The following is a 16,032-nucleotide window of genomic DNA, read 5'->3' as shown; positions in this document are numbered from 1 at the left end:
ACCGAGTACATACCAAGAGTTAGACATGGGGATACACAGCTGAACAGGTAAAGTCCTTGCCAATAGGGAGCCTATTTTTTGGTGGATAGGAAAGATTTTAAATAAGTAATTGTATCAAAATTTAGTTAGTTTATGATATGGCAAGTACAGGCTACCCAGAAGTACCTTTTTATTAGTACAGGGCGCCAGTCATTAAATGCCATGGAATAGTTAAATAAAATATATGAACAAATGCTACCTTACTTCTTTGCCTGGAATGAGCTGGATGGTTCCTTTTTGATAGATTTTATCTTCAATATCAAATTTTCAGGAGAGATCTTCCCTATAAAAAAATGCTATCACCTAGTCATTTTATTCCTCTACTGTATTTTTAATTCTCTTCATAGCTTCTTGCTTATTTATTTATTTACTTATTATGTATATTTCTGTCTTAGTGTTTGCCACTGTATTCCCAGAGCATGGGTCAGTAGTAGGCAAATGATAATTGTTCAACTAATATTTGTAGATTAATTGAATAATAATGACATATAAATATGTCTCCTTGAATATAAATATGGATAGTGATCTCTAAAATTACCACTGCTGGTTCAGCAATATGGTTTTCATAACCTTGAAAAACTATAGCTACACCTGATTCAAGGTTATAGGCCACCTCTGTATTTTTGCCTACTGAGCACCCATTCAACCTTATTTTAGTAATATCACCATGTTTTTCCTTGGGTAATAACATCTTTAAAATCTCAAGTTTAGTTTTTTTCACTGGGTCTGGCTTACCCAGGCTCTAGTGATATGAGCACTTACCCAGATGTGGCCAATCAGAGCATCACAAAATTTGGGACTTTTATTGAAACTCTCAGAAAGTGAAATTCCCCTTTCCACCTAAATTGGGTCCATTAGAATAAAGCTACTGTGGGCCACCATGAGAGGAGAACCAGACTGAGAATGTGAAGCCAATATGTAGGAAAGCAGAAGTACAATAAAACTTCCTGATGCAAGCTTTTTAGTACCTAGATTCAGCTCTGTCTAAACTAGAATTCCCCTGCAGACTTGAAATAGGATATGTGTCACTTGCAAATGAAAGAGTCCTTGCTGATAAGCTATCATTTTGATGACTGATAAGTCTTAATACTTATGGACTTCAGCTTCCATCTATTTGCTAATTAACATCCTCACCATGTATTCTAAGTTTTTTCCTCACAGCTTTCGTGTACTTACTTCTGCTCCCTCACAACTTACACCTAAACATGATCTTTCATGTCTAACATCACTCCTCATCACTTTTCAGCATCAAGTCTCCCGCTAATTGCCTCTTGCTCCTACTATATTTATAAGCTCAATTTCACAAAAGAGGGACTCTGGTTGGCATAGCTTTTTGTTCCCTAGAAGGGCTGTAGATTAGGTATATACCTTATAGTTGGATGCATTTGGGTGAGGTGACCATCCTTTGCCTGTATACTAAAGGGATGGACAAAATACAGTTATATATGATATGGTATAAAATATTTCTACCTAAAGGGATATTGGAGAGAAAGAGTTGCTTATAAATAAGTATGGTAGTAGGCAGTGCCATATTCAGTGATTATACTGGTACATGAATGTAACATAGTAGGTGCTCAATTAATGATTATTTCTTATGGTTGTCTGTGCTTATCACAAGAAAAGAATCTTTAGCCAGTACAGGAAAGTATAAACATAACATAATCAAGGTGGTGGTGCAAAGATTTCCTTGCTGCTCCTCACTTGAGCTGATGCATTATTCAGGATGAATAGCCAAGGGCCACTATTTTTCACCCAGATACTTCTTACTCTCAGCCCCAAAGTCTCTGTTTTTCTTCTACTAGTAGACTGCAAGGGAGTTAAAAGAAGCCAGTTTCACTAATGGAAAACTATCTTTGCCAGACTTTCCTCCTGTGAAAATACTGCTTATATAGAACTCCTGCATGTATCAGCTCATCTGATTTAATATTTCAAACTTTTGAGGCAGGTATTAACTTCCTTGTTTAATAGATGAAGAAACTGGGTTTTATAGAATTTCTGTGATTTTTAAGGCTGTATGTTACAGTGTGGTTAATGCTACTCTTTCTGTTTTCTTGATTTCCTCCTTTTTGGAAGCATAAGCTAAGCAAAATCTCGTTACCCAGGTCAGAGATTCTAGGCATGGTCCTTCTTTTTTAGTTTGTTACCCATAACACACAACCGATGAGTGATGTTGATATAGTTTTTCTAGGATGCCATTATTAAAAAAAATCACAGTTTATTTTAATATGCAAATATTTCAATGCAGTAGGACTTATAAAGTCACAAAATTTTAAGCCCAGAGGATATTTTTTGTTACTCATCAATAACTCATTATAAAATGAGTTGATCCTCTAGAATATATTTCTGTTCTAAATTATACGAATTTAAAAATATGTTTTACAGCTAGAGGTAAACGGAGGCTAATTTATAACTCAACTGGCAAGTAGACACGTCAACCTTCTCCTGTAAAATGAACTTATGTCTCCTTATATTTATTGGTGATAGCCATACTTTGCTGTGGAATTGAATCACATAATAGACGTCAATCATTTGTTCTTTAGTAATCAGAAGAGAGACTTTCCTGTATCTAATAGCCAAATTCATTGTATGGCATTTTGTGGAAGACAGTAAAAGCAGTAATGGTACTTTTCAAATAGTTAAGCATCAAATATCCCTTTGATCTCTGGTCTTTGTGCAAATGTTTATACTACAGAAGCATGAAAAATAAACTTATTTAGATCTGTGAGGAAGATAAATACGTGGAGATTAGTGGCTGAAAATTGTAAAGTAGTTATACGTTGTTAGATAGTCTTGGGCCCCTAACCATACAATTCTGACAAATCTGGTAAGTTTTATAAGACTATGTGAAGCATCCATTTTCCTAAGCTGTTTAGCCCCAAAGGCTTGAGATAAAAGAGCAATTCATGACATCTGCTAACATAAGATGGTATGTAATCAGAAAAATATAGCATAAAAGAGGTCACATTTGTCCCCAAGGCTACATACTGGCTGCCAAGTTGCAGAAGAGAGGCTTCCTTCTCTGTGGGAAATGAACTTGGCTTTTCAATATATAGAGGGAACCAGTAATAGATGGATGGTACAGAGAGATAGATAAAGATATCAAGAAAAAAACCAACACTGTATGCAACGTGTGCTAGCTCCCTACCACGGGTGCATAGAGAAGAGAGAGCCAGAGAAAGGTGCAGAGAACCTCCTGAATGGATGAGATCCTTTAAAGGACAGTCACCCTATCCTCTAGCAAACATGGCCCAGTCAGGATCTGGAATTGAAAAATAGAGGCTGACATTTTCCCCTTTTGGTGACAATTTAGAGAGAGGTAGAGACAGTGATAGAAATTGCTTCCTTATCTCTATTACTGACATGTAAAGCAACATTAACAGTAATATGGTTCTGGGATTTTCAAGTAAAAGGTATATTAACCATCTTTTAGTGTGAATTTCTAGCTTTGCAACTAAGGAAAGAATACAAGAGATGTTAAAAGTGACTTGTGCAAATCACTCACCGCCTTTACATTTTTATGTGTATGTGTGTATGTGTAGTTTGTGTTATCTTAGTGAGTTGAGTGATCATATTCCCACATAATGCCTAAAACTAGACTCTCACATAATTACCTTCTTCAGAAAACATTATTTTTTCAAAGAGTTACAAATCAGATTCTTCCATTTGTTCCTGTATCTATGTGTAAGAAAGAGAGTCTCACACTGGTAAAGATATAAAAAGATTTATGAGCAACAGTATTAATTGCAGAACTATTTGTAATAGTAAAATCTAAAAAGAAACCAAATATCTATCCATATTTGGATAAATATGGATATTTGTTGGATAAAAAATAGCTCATTCACACCATGAAGCACTGTGTAGCTGTAACAAAAGGAATGAGGGAATCTCTATATATTTCTACAGAATGATTGCCAGGAAATATTAAGTGAAGCAAGGAGTAGAAAGGTGTGTATGCTAACCTATATTTTGATCCAAGAGTGGAATGTATTTGTTTGTATATTTTTAATGGAAAGATAAGCCTTGCAATAAAAAATCATTACCCAAAGGGGAAATAAAATTGGGGTAGAAGGGACAGGGATATAGGTTGTTTTTAATATACCTTGTTTTTATATTTCATTTTATAACCCTGTGAAATTTCTACATTATTATAAAATTAACTTACCTTAAAAATCACTGAAATCCAAAGTTAGATGAAACATATGAACCTAAATATACAGCTAGTAGAATAAAATACAGATAATAAAAGGATTCAACAGCTAATTGAATAGTCTCCCACTAACCAACATTGGGACCATTTGAGCATCAATTAGGATAATAATTTTAATCAATTGAAACACATCGTATGCTTCATCTCATAAGCAGGGGTAAAGACGTAAAGGTAGCCATGAGCTGATCGTTTTTAAAGCTGGATAATGGGGATGTGGTGTTTCAATATACTATTGTCTTTACTTTTGTATTATGTTTGAAATTTTCCACAATAAAGCCAAAAACGAGAAAAGAAAAGAAAGGCGATTTACATTTGCGGAGAAAACCAAATGCTAATTTACATCATAGTGTTACATACAAAGCACTGTGTATATTAACCACAAGTGATTTCTCTCACCTAAAAGGAAGTAGAAGACAAGATGAAATGGTCTGTCAAGCAGATTTATGTTCTGTTTTGTTTCCACAGATCATTACAAGAGATAAACTGTTAAATTAAGCCATTTACAGTGCTAGAATTATTGTTTCTAAACTCAGAAATGGAAAGCATAGCATAAATTGTGGTGCATATTTTTATGAAAGATGAATCAAGAAGTAAGAAAGTGCTTTCTTGAGACTTCTGTGAGGTGATTACAAGGATGGGCCCTAGAGTTAAAACTAGCCAATATGGTAGCTACTAGCCACATAAGGCTTTGTAAGTTAAAATTAATTACAGTTAAACACAATTAAAAGATTAGATCCTCAGTCACACTAGCCACGTTACAAGTGTTCAGTTGCCATATATGGATAGTAGTTACCTTATGGGGCATGTCTGGTGTGAACATTTCCATCATTACTGAAAGTTCTATTGGCCATAGTTGATCTGAAGGTAGTCTCCCTCCCTGTATTTAAATATCAGCTTGCCTCATTATTGAGTATATAAATTGTCTGCCCTTCAGCTTCCTCATCTTTTAAAAGATACTAAAAATAGAAGAGCTTACCCCTGGTGGCAGTGAGGATTAAATACAGAGTACTTAGAACAGTACCTTGTACAATGTGAATGCTCGATAAATATTGTTTCTTTGATATGAACCATCCCTTAAAATAGCTATTAGATGGATTGGACAGTCTTGTCTCTTATTACATTGCATGCATAACCTTTTGGTAAGTGAAACATTCAGCACATTGCCTAACTGATTTTTAGAATGTTGGCAAACTCAGAGCTCTAAATATAGATTATAAAACTTGACAAAATCCACAATTCACTTCTCTTAGATTCTCATAATGCATCATTTTGCTTAGCTCTTATGGATGAAACTGTCTGTCTGTCTCTAGTATTTAGACAACAAATTCTATCTAGAGAATCTGTGAGAATCACTGATTCTAGAGAATCAGTGTGGTAGGCAGAATAATGGGTTCCCCAAAGATAGCCATGCTGTAGTTCAGGAACCTGTGACTGTGCTATATTATGAGGCAAAAGAAACCATGCAGAGGGAATTAAGGTATCAGAGTTTAAAACTGAGAGCTTATCTTCAGTTATTTGGATGGGCCTGGTGCAGTTACATGTGCCCTTAAAAATCAGAAGATGGAGGTGAAGGCAGGTGAGAGTCAAAGCATGAAAGAGGCTCAGCTGTTGCTAGCTTCGAAAACAGAGGAAGGGGCAACCAGTCAAGGCATGTAGAATAGAAGACCTCTAAAATCTGGATATGGACTTCAGCTGACAGCCAGCAAGAAAATAGGAATCTCAATTCTGCAACCTTTAGAAATTGAATTGTGCCAATATCCTGAATGAGCACCAGGTCAGATTCTCCCCTGGAGCCTCCACACAGGAACTTGGCTCTGCTGCCATCTTGATCTTACCCCAGGGAGACCTGTGTCATTATTGTGACCTTCAGACCTATAAAATCAGAACTTTGTATTGTTTTAAGCTGCTACATTTTTAACAATTTATTGTGGCAGCAATATAAAACTAATACAATCAGGAGCAATGAAAATGCATTTAAAAACTGGCAAGGCAAAGACTTAAAGTTTTTTAATATGTTCTTATCATGTTATCATGACAATGCAATATAAGAACTTGTCAATTAAGCTCCTCAAGAAAATAAAACTTGATGAAACTATTGAGACCAAAGATAAGACTATGTTCACATTTTAAGGGAAAGTCCATAATGTATTTCTGATAATGTATTTTTGATAATGTGTGAACTGAGAAAAAAGAATCTGATTGGTGTGTCCTGTGATGAGAAAAACAAAGTGACTTGGGACAAAGGTAGAGCAATGGTTTAATGCACATCACAATTTGATCCTAACTCTGGATGTGGAAACTCAGCATACAAAAGACAACTGCTCCTTATTTCATGGCAACGTACCTCTGAGTTGGTCAGAAATGTCCCCTGATCTTGCCAGTCGATCTGTTTCCATCACCTTTTAAGGAGGTCCGTGACATTTTCATATGCCTACAAATTTATTTTAATTGAGTCTAAAGAATAAAGCTTTTCTGATTTTGCCTTTACAAATAGCATTATTTTTACCTGTGTAAAACAAAAATACTAATATTGAAAAAATTTGCCTGGATATTAGATGCAAGATAATCTAAGCATTTTTATTTGAATAAGCCATATAATCTTTACTACAGCTAAATGCAGTGGGAACCATCGCCCACTTCAAACATTATATGTTGACAGTTATGCCAGAGGTTTTTCATTGGTTATTTCACTCATATTGTCATAATATTGCACAGTATTCTTAGGAAAATACCCATGAATTTCACAAGTGAAACAGAAAGAAAAAAACATAGAAAAAATAAGAATTTCCTGAGATAAATGTTAAAGACACTTTACCATGGTAGAGTGAGGGGTGGGGGAGTATGAGTAAAATAATGGAATTAGGTTTCTCTTCCATATTATGTCACCTTAGAAACAAAATTTACTCTCATCACGTATAAGGTTATGTCCTAGATTAATTCTCCCAAAGAGGAGGAACCCTGGAATATAATAGTAAGTTAAATCACTTTTATACATTTTGATACTTGTCATTTTATTCTTCAACAACATAAAGAAGCTCTTGTCCAACTGAATTGTCACCTTCCTGACTCCCATCTCTATTTATATGATATCTTAATTTAAGATTTTCAATTGCACACTGGGAATAATTTCCACATGGGTCAGAATGATTAAAAACTTGATTTCTATATATTCAATACGAAAGTCCTTAGCATTTTGTAAAACTGAGATTACGTTTTCAGTTTGGGCTTTAAGCAGCTGTTATACATTTTTATTATTTATTTATATATAAGGTATTTACATATTTATAAATATTCATATTTCTATATTTTATTTATTTCTATTTATATATTTATTGCTGCATGCAAAAGAGTTTCAAAGAATAGAATTAGGAACAGATGGCAGAAGTAAGTCTAATAGTAGTGTGTGAAAGAGAGTAGATGAAGAATGAGAGAAGAGGGGAAGAATTATGAAGTGAAGTGATGGGTGTGTGTGTGCGTGCATGCGTGCCTGTGTGTGTGTACCTCTTGAGCATTGCTAAGGGTATATTAGAAAATTATCCGTAGTTACTGATTCATTTTTTTAAATATCACGTTTCTGGTAATTTTTCAGAGTTTCTTTTTTCTTTTTTTTTTTTTTCCTTTGGAAGGAGGCTTCCACTCACTCCAAGGAGTTTCCACTCAGTCCAAGGAGTTATGATTGCCTTGGCTCACATAGCTTTTAAGTAATAGAGTTAGTATTCAGACCCATGTCTTTCTTATCTCAAACTTTATTCCCTGCACCACACTATCAAGGGAATGATGGAACCAACTAAGAGTATCCAGCTAAAATCTCATGTGCTTTACTGCAAAGTCATCCCAGGAAGATGTAAAAGCACAGAACTCAGAGTTTTATAGTGTCTAGTAGTAGAGAAACTTGCTCTTCTTATTTCTTCCTGCCTTGAACCTTTAACTTGTTCTAATTTTTTATAATCAAAACTCTATTGAAAGGTGTGTATCCCAGATAATGTTCTAGGCTTTTGCAAATTTTGTGTACCCAGATGATCCTTCCTCATAGGGTGGAATAGGGTAAATGATCAGTGAAGTATTGAGGCTTTATTGGAGTAACATACAATGTTCCTTATGTGAAGCAAAGGGAACGGTTCTTGTATGGAAAGTCACAGTCCAAATTCAAGAGACAGATTCTATGCACTGGCAGAATGAAGATGCTAGGAATTAATGTCTTCACTAACATTGTATAGAGAGCCAAGAAAAATGAAGGGGAAAGCACTTCTGGAACCATCAGAAAGGCCCCATACTGTCTCTGTCTGTGACATTCAGGGCAGCATATCAGACTGGTGTGAATCCCAACTGAGCCATTTACTGTCTGTATGAATGTGCGTCTCAGTTATTCATTTCCCTCATCCAGGAATAATAACGGCACCTGCTTTATTGGGTTGTTGTAGGTGATAACTGAGAGAATAACTGTAAAGTATTACATAGTTCTTTCCATATAATATATGCTCATTAAATGCTGGCACTTCCTGTCCCAGAAGTAGGGATGGGGGAAGGAAGCAGGTAGTACCATTTAAATCTAAATGTTGACTTTCAGACTAGGAGATCAGGAGCCCAGCATCTTGGGTGTCACTATGTAATTCTGCTAAATAGTCACGACAATACATTAATAAACTGACCTTCACATGAAAGCATTATTATAAGACTTTATGGTTCATTTCCTTTTGGCATCTATAGCACAAGTGAAAAGTGATGGTATCATATGGGATGGAGATGTTTGGGAGAAAAACATGCGGCTTTGGGGTTATATTTTATAATAACCACACTCATTTGATACAGTCTTTAACAAAATTGGGGGCACCTGATATCTTCATTAATCTATAAAGCCTTAGTGCAGATATTTGGACAATTTCCATTAGGCTTTGAAAGTGCCTCTCTGTGCAGGTGTAGTCGGGAAGGTCTCCTTGACTTCAAGAATGAGGAATATGTGGTCTTTAGTCTCTTATCTGGGCAGGGCTCAGCTCTTCTCCCTCCTGCTATATTGGAGTATCTGTCCACAGGGGACAAACTCTACCTGTTCAGCCTTGGGCCAATGTATCTCCTGCATCAGACCCAGTAGATAAAAGCATAGAACCATATAAAAATAACATATGGACCATTGTTACCTCTTTGATAGACCCTAAGCTTTAACTACTGTCCTGAAATCAGTAGCTACTGATTAGTAATCGAATCAGCTCAGGTTGAAAAGAAAGGAAGTACTATTTTTGCTCTGCCACCTGAATAAAGAATGTGGCCCTCCATGTTTGATGGTTGTTCCAATGACTGAAAGTGGCAATAAGTAATGACTCAGAGCTGCCTCCTTCTGTGCTATTAGAACTGAAAGCATCCCGATTAAATTGGAGAGCAGTGCTGCGCTTTCATTACAATGGGGACTGCTCTTGCCAAAAGGGAATTTCCTTAATTAATGAGAAAGCACTCCTTTCAAGTGCTGCACAATGAGGTCATTGCAATGCAACTTTCTCAGCAAAGGACAGTCAGCCTCTGAATACTGGACTTTGAGAGGGAGAAGCAGTTTAGCATAACTGTTAGGAAAATAGCCTTTGGGGTCAGAGCAGAGTAACTTGCTATGAAATACTGGCTGTCAACGAATTTTTCAATAATCTTGAGCATGTTATTTCACGTCTTGTTTTCCTCCTTTATAAAAGTACATATAACAGTTCCTGTGCCATAGAATTATGGTTAGGATTAAACTAGGTAAATATGGTAAAGGACTTAGTACAGTGCTTGGAACATATTGGGTACTTAATAAGTAGTGGCATTTTATTTCAACATTTTTATTATTAGTCTTTCCTTGATTTAATGATGGAAACTATAATATTCTCATGAAATACATACCTAAGACAAAAATGATCAAAGCATATTTCATTATTTATAGTTAATGTCAAACACTTATTACCTCCTGCTTAGACCCCCAAACTATAGTTTCATAAAAATTATAGCCTAAGTAGGGAAGACAAATTAGTTTTTTTCTCACAAAATGTTGAAAGGGAATCTGAGACAGCACCTAGACTCATTGAAACCAAGTGCTGTAATTATTAGTGATGTCTGCCTAGGGGAAAGAGTGTGACATGAGGGAACACACACCACCTGAACTCTGTATCTGACCTAGGCACACACAGTCCCCCCATCTTACTAGAATGAAAGTGACTTGAAAATTGCCTCTATGTGATATTAGCGTTATGTAGTTTCTCTCTTTGATAATTGCCAAGTCATCAGTGTTGGATCTGGCTCTTTCAATTTGCGGGAAATTTATTTCAAAGGATTGATGTATGAAGTATAAGCTGAGCCTGCAGTTTCTAGTTTGAGAAACATTTAAAATAATTGTTCAGCCGAAATTGCTTTAACATACCTTGAGTAATCAACTTTTTTAAATGCTGAGAAAATAACTTTACACTTGCTCCAGCATCTATATAACAAAGCCCACTTGAATGGGAAAGATTTGCAAAGTTTGGAAATTTAGTTTATTCATACTTGATTTGCAAATTAATTGTTTTCTCGAATCAGAATGTTACAGTTAATGTTAGGTAGACCTGATCTTGGGTGATCTTGGCCTGCAGAAGCTTAAACCAGGGTTTCAGTTTCTGGCCAGAGATTGAAGTCAGGCCATGGCATTCAGAGGACTGAATCCTAACCACTAGACCAGTGTCCAATGACAAGGCCCTGGCCCATCAGCTGTGTAGAAATGAATTTCCACAGAGGGACGGAAAGTAGTGAAACAAGTAAAGTGTTTATTAGGAGGAAAAAGGGTACATGTGGATAGACACACGGTGGGCTCAGAGAGAGTGTCACGCCCTCATGGTAGTTTGAATCACTTATATGGGGTATTTCTTCCAGGTTTCCTTTGGCCAGTCATCTTGCTTTGCCTGGTTCTGAGTCCATATTTGGTTTATCTCAGGGTTCTCCCATGTGTACATGAGTGCATCTCTTAGCCAAGATGGATTCTAGCGAAGAGACCTATGGGTAGGTTGACATCACTTACTATGAGGTAATGCCCCCTCCCTTTTGAACTTCGAGGAGCCTCTCTGTGCATGTGTAGTCGGGAAGGTCTCCTTGACTTCAAGAATGAGGAATATGTGGTCTTTAGTTTCTTATCTGGGCAGGGCTCAGCTCTTCTCCCTCCTGCTATTTTGGAGTATCTGTCCACAGGGGACAAACTCTAGCTGTTCAGTCTGGGGCCAATGTATCTCCTGCATCAGACCCAGTAGATAAAAGCATAGAACCAGTCTGCTTTTCTAGTTAGAGATTAACTGTTACGAGACAGATCAATTTTACATTTATAAAGGAAACTTATATTGGTATTTAAGATACATAGATGGTCTGTAATCCCACTTCACAGATAATCCCTGTTGATATAAAAAGTGTAACAGAAAAATAGAAAAACAAAACCAAAGGTCTATCCCCCAACTTGGTTCTTTTTTTCAACAGTAAACATGTTTTAACAGTTTCTTGTGTTTCTTTTAGGAAAAACAAATGCAGAGGGGGCACATTTATTTGTTTCCTAGCTACACTCTTCTTTATTACATGATCCTTAACTGTAAAAATACAAGAGATTTTTCACAGAAAAAAATTGTAGTAAATGCACAGTTGAGCTGAAGGGACTCCCTTCATCTTTTACTGGACACTTTTTTTTTTTTCTTTGCTTCTGTCTGTTCTATTTTAACGCTTTTCTGTGTTGTTCCACTTTCTCTTCCTAAGTATACAGTATGGCAGAATGGAAAGTTGCTCCACCAGTCACAGCTTCTAAGATCGATACCCGTTCCTTGTCCAAACTCCTAATAGAAAACAGTCTGATTTCTGTTGCCCCAACTATGGCTTGGTCCTTTCGGCCATCACTGCCAATGGAGTTCAGTCAGCTGTGCATCTCAGAGATGGTGACTCAGAGGAGTCACCAGGTTGTTAGAAATGTTTTTTTATTCCCCTAAATGTGTACAGGCAGAATCCTCCTCCAACAAATCCCCAGTGTTCCTTCTTGCCCTTCAATTGCTGGCTGTGAATATGGCCATTTCTTCCATGTGCCATTACTTCAAAAGAGTTTTCCTATATTAAGGTATCTTTGCTTTTCTATTAATTATTTTAAATCTTGTGTTTGTAAACTTACATTTTTTTCTGAATATTATCCTCAGGTTTTATTCTGTCCTTTACTCTCGATTTCTTAAAATTTCTCTGCTTTTTCCTTCTAGACACACCATACCCCTAACACAACCACACACAAACGTGTGTTACCACCCTGCTTCCCAAGGCAAAAGAATGATAAATTAATGGAAAATTCATGTGTGGTTTTAGGAAATTGTGATGCATCATTGGTAAAGGGGTGTGTGTGTGTGTGTGTGTGTGGAGAGAGTGTGTAACCTAATTTAAAAAAAAAATCTCTTATCTGCAGTTTTCCAAGGCTCTGAAGTTCCTCTCCCATGAACTTTTAATTTCCACTGTATAAGGGTAAAGTGGATAATAAACCTATGATTCAGAAAAATTAGGTTAATTATGTTACAAAATTAAAATGAAATAAAAACCTATAAAAAAGAAAAGTGATTGATGATGTCATGAGCCTCTACCTGTAGCAGAAGTCCTTGAAGAACAAACCTGACCCTTGGATTCTGACTCTCCTGAATAGTGACAGCAGTGACATACAGCTTGTGAGTTGATGGGTTGTATCTCTAGGAAACACTGTATTAAAAAAAGGATATGATCCATGACGTAGCAATAAGTCACTGCAGCCTGAGGCTGAAGCTTCAATATGTAAGTGTGTAAACTCTTTAATATGTCTAGATAATAAAACCAGAATTATACACAAAGCAATCATTTGGAGTGGCCATTTTCGAACAGCTGAAGGACACTAGAGTGTATCTGAATTTGAAGCATATGCATTGCACTGATTTTGGTCGATTGGAATTGTTAGTAATTCATTCTGTAGTGATTGTTCAAATCATTTTTCTAAATGTTTCAGAGACTGAGGTTTTCTATGCATTTCTCTTAACTAGGCAACTTTCTTTTTTCTTTTCTTTTTTAAATTGAGATATAGTCGACATATAACATTGTGTACCTTTAAGGTGTACAATGTGTTGATTTGATAAATTTATAAACTGGGATATGATTACCACTGTAGTGTTAGCTAATAGCTCCATCACACAGGCAACGTTCAAATTATTACATGAAGATAATCTGAGGTGCCTGACTCAGTCAAATAGTCCCCAGCCGAAACTCCTGGCTCGGTAGGAAAGAAGAGAACAGGGCAATTATCCATGCTGTCTCCGCTACCTTCAAAGGTGCTGTTTTCTCTATTAAGTGATTTTTCTCATCTCTTCATCGTGCGAAATTGGTGGGGTTCCATGAGGCAAAACCACAAAAGTGTAGGGGCCCCCTAAGTTTTCATCACCAGGAATTCTTTAATTTTTACACTAGTCCATACTCGGCCTCCAGTAGTTCATCCAAGTTACTATTCAATTGTTTTACCAGCTCATGGCTCCAGGAGGTGCTGCTCCAGAGAAGCAGACTGAAACTATGACTCTCTCTATTAACCCATCTCTACAGGTTTGGGGTTGGTTCTTGACCCTGCAATCTCGGGTCTCTGATGCATCCCATAAAAGTCACTGATTTTCCTTTTGTTTAGCTTTCTCCTTTCTGTAAGGGTGGGAGTGATGGCTTCCAAGATATTTGTATGTTGGAGTTCATCTCAACATTTTTAAAGTACTAAAAGTGGGAATCAAAACAGTCTTCACTGAACAAAGAGAAAAAAAAAATCAAGGTCACAAGCAATATATGCAAAAATTAACCACATACTGGGCTATAAAGAAAGCCTCACTAAATATCAAAGAATTGATATCAATCAGACCACGGTCACTACCAAACTGCAATTACGTTGCAAATACTTTATCAAAATAAATCTTAAAAGTTTTTTAAAAGTACTTCAAATTCCAAAATAGTAACAACTGATACAAAGTACTAAAGGTGAAGTAAAGTAATAGTTAGAATGACAATGTATAATATGTAAAGAATACTAAATATTAAAGAGTTAAGTATATAATTAAAAGATTAGACAGACAAATGACCAAAAGTAGTCTGGGATTAATTGTCAAATGAAGCACATGGATAAAAATTTCTATAAGTTTTCCAAGGAGACAGAATTCAGGCCACTATGTTATAATAGGTTTAAGGAGAAGGTGAGATTTAAGCGATGCTTGAGTGGGAGGAGGGGACAGTTATGCCAAGTAAATAAATGCTGTGGAGTGAGCAAAGGTGTGGAGAGGACCCCTGGCAGTGGAGAGGGTCAGCAATGCAGCTGCGATGGTTAGTTTGAGCTGTCGGAGACATGGCTGATGAGGCAGCTAGAAGACAGGTGCACAGGATCTTGCATGACCTGTTATGAATGCTCCAGTTTAATTGTGTTTGGGAGCCATTGATGGTTTTCACATGGTGAATCACTTGGTTAAAGTGGATTTTCTTTCCAGATTTATTTTACTTTATTTTTATAATTGCACAAATAAATGTGTTCGTTGTAACAACTGAAAAAAAAGATTAAAAAATGCCTGTGTACTACATGCATATCCATATTAAAAAGAGAAATGATACATTATAAAATATTAATAATCTATATGACAAACATAATGAATTCTTAAAACATTATAAAGAAAAATGCAAATGATCCAACAAGGAGATAGGGAAAGGATATGACCAGGCAAAATAACATAAGTAAGTTGTCCTAAATCCATGTATAGTCTTTGTAGGAAGTACATCCTCAACTTGGACCCTTACCCTAGTTATAGGTTGTTAGTGGGTTTTGCTGATTTCTCCTATAATTATTCCATGAAATGCTGTGCAACTTTCTTGGAAATAGAAGTATGAACCACTGGAGATGTCACTTAATGTGGTCCTGTCTGCATTATATCTAATAGAAAATTCCTTAGTTATTGATATATAATGGTTACCATGCTCTGTTTTAATACTAGTGAACTTTTTGTGTTTGCTGGTTTGTGGAGTTAATATAAAGATATTTATTTCTCTGATCTTTTCTTATCTTAACCATACTAGATTTGATTAAATTAATGACTGTATTTCCATTAGAATAAATATTATGTTTTGGAAAATGTGCTTTTTCTAATTAATATGGTATACAATGGCAAATATTTTGGTTACTTCAGTGAAATGTTAATTGATTCATTCAAACAGCAGGCTTATTGGGTATTCATTGATTGCCTCATTGTCCATAGCCATGAAACTACAAAAATTACTTGGACTTTTATGCCACAAATTGTAATTATGATAATTATCCAGATAATTCAAATTCAACAAATCAGTAGTGTTTTTCTTTCAAGCAATATTGTCTCTCTACCTGTGGTACCTATAAAACCTATCTAAAATTTTTAAAAATTAAAAGAAGTTTAATTAACCTCTTATTTAAATCACATAATGTCAAAAATGTTAAAATCTGGTTTTCCTAGTTGACTACTTTAGTAGGCCAGTCTGTGAAATTTACTGAAAATTCAGACTTCTAATTTTGTATACATAAATGTAATAATAGTATCAATAAATACTTCCTAAAGATGCTTATAATTCAACTCTCTTTCCAAATGCAGTCACTATGAAATCACAAAAGCAGCATTTATTTAAATTCATCACTTTTCTTAAAGTTAAACCTCAGCAGGGCAATGACAGTAGCATCAAAACCTTTTGACCTAACATACTTTGATGTTGTTATACGATATTTTTACTCAAAAGAGAATTCATCACAATTCTTGATGGTAATACAGGAAAGAGCAGGA

The sequence above is a fragment of the Mesoplodon mirus genome (assembly GCF_964341445.2).
Source record: "Mesoplodon mirus genome assembly, chromosome: 7".
NCBI lineage: Eukaryota > Metazoa > Chordata > Mammalia > Artiodactyla > Ziphiidae > Mesoplodon > Mesoplodon mirus.
This window is presented reverse-complemented; position numbering follows the sequence as displayed.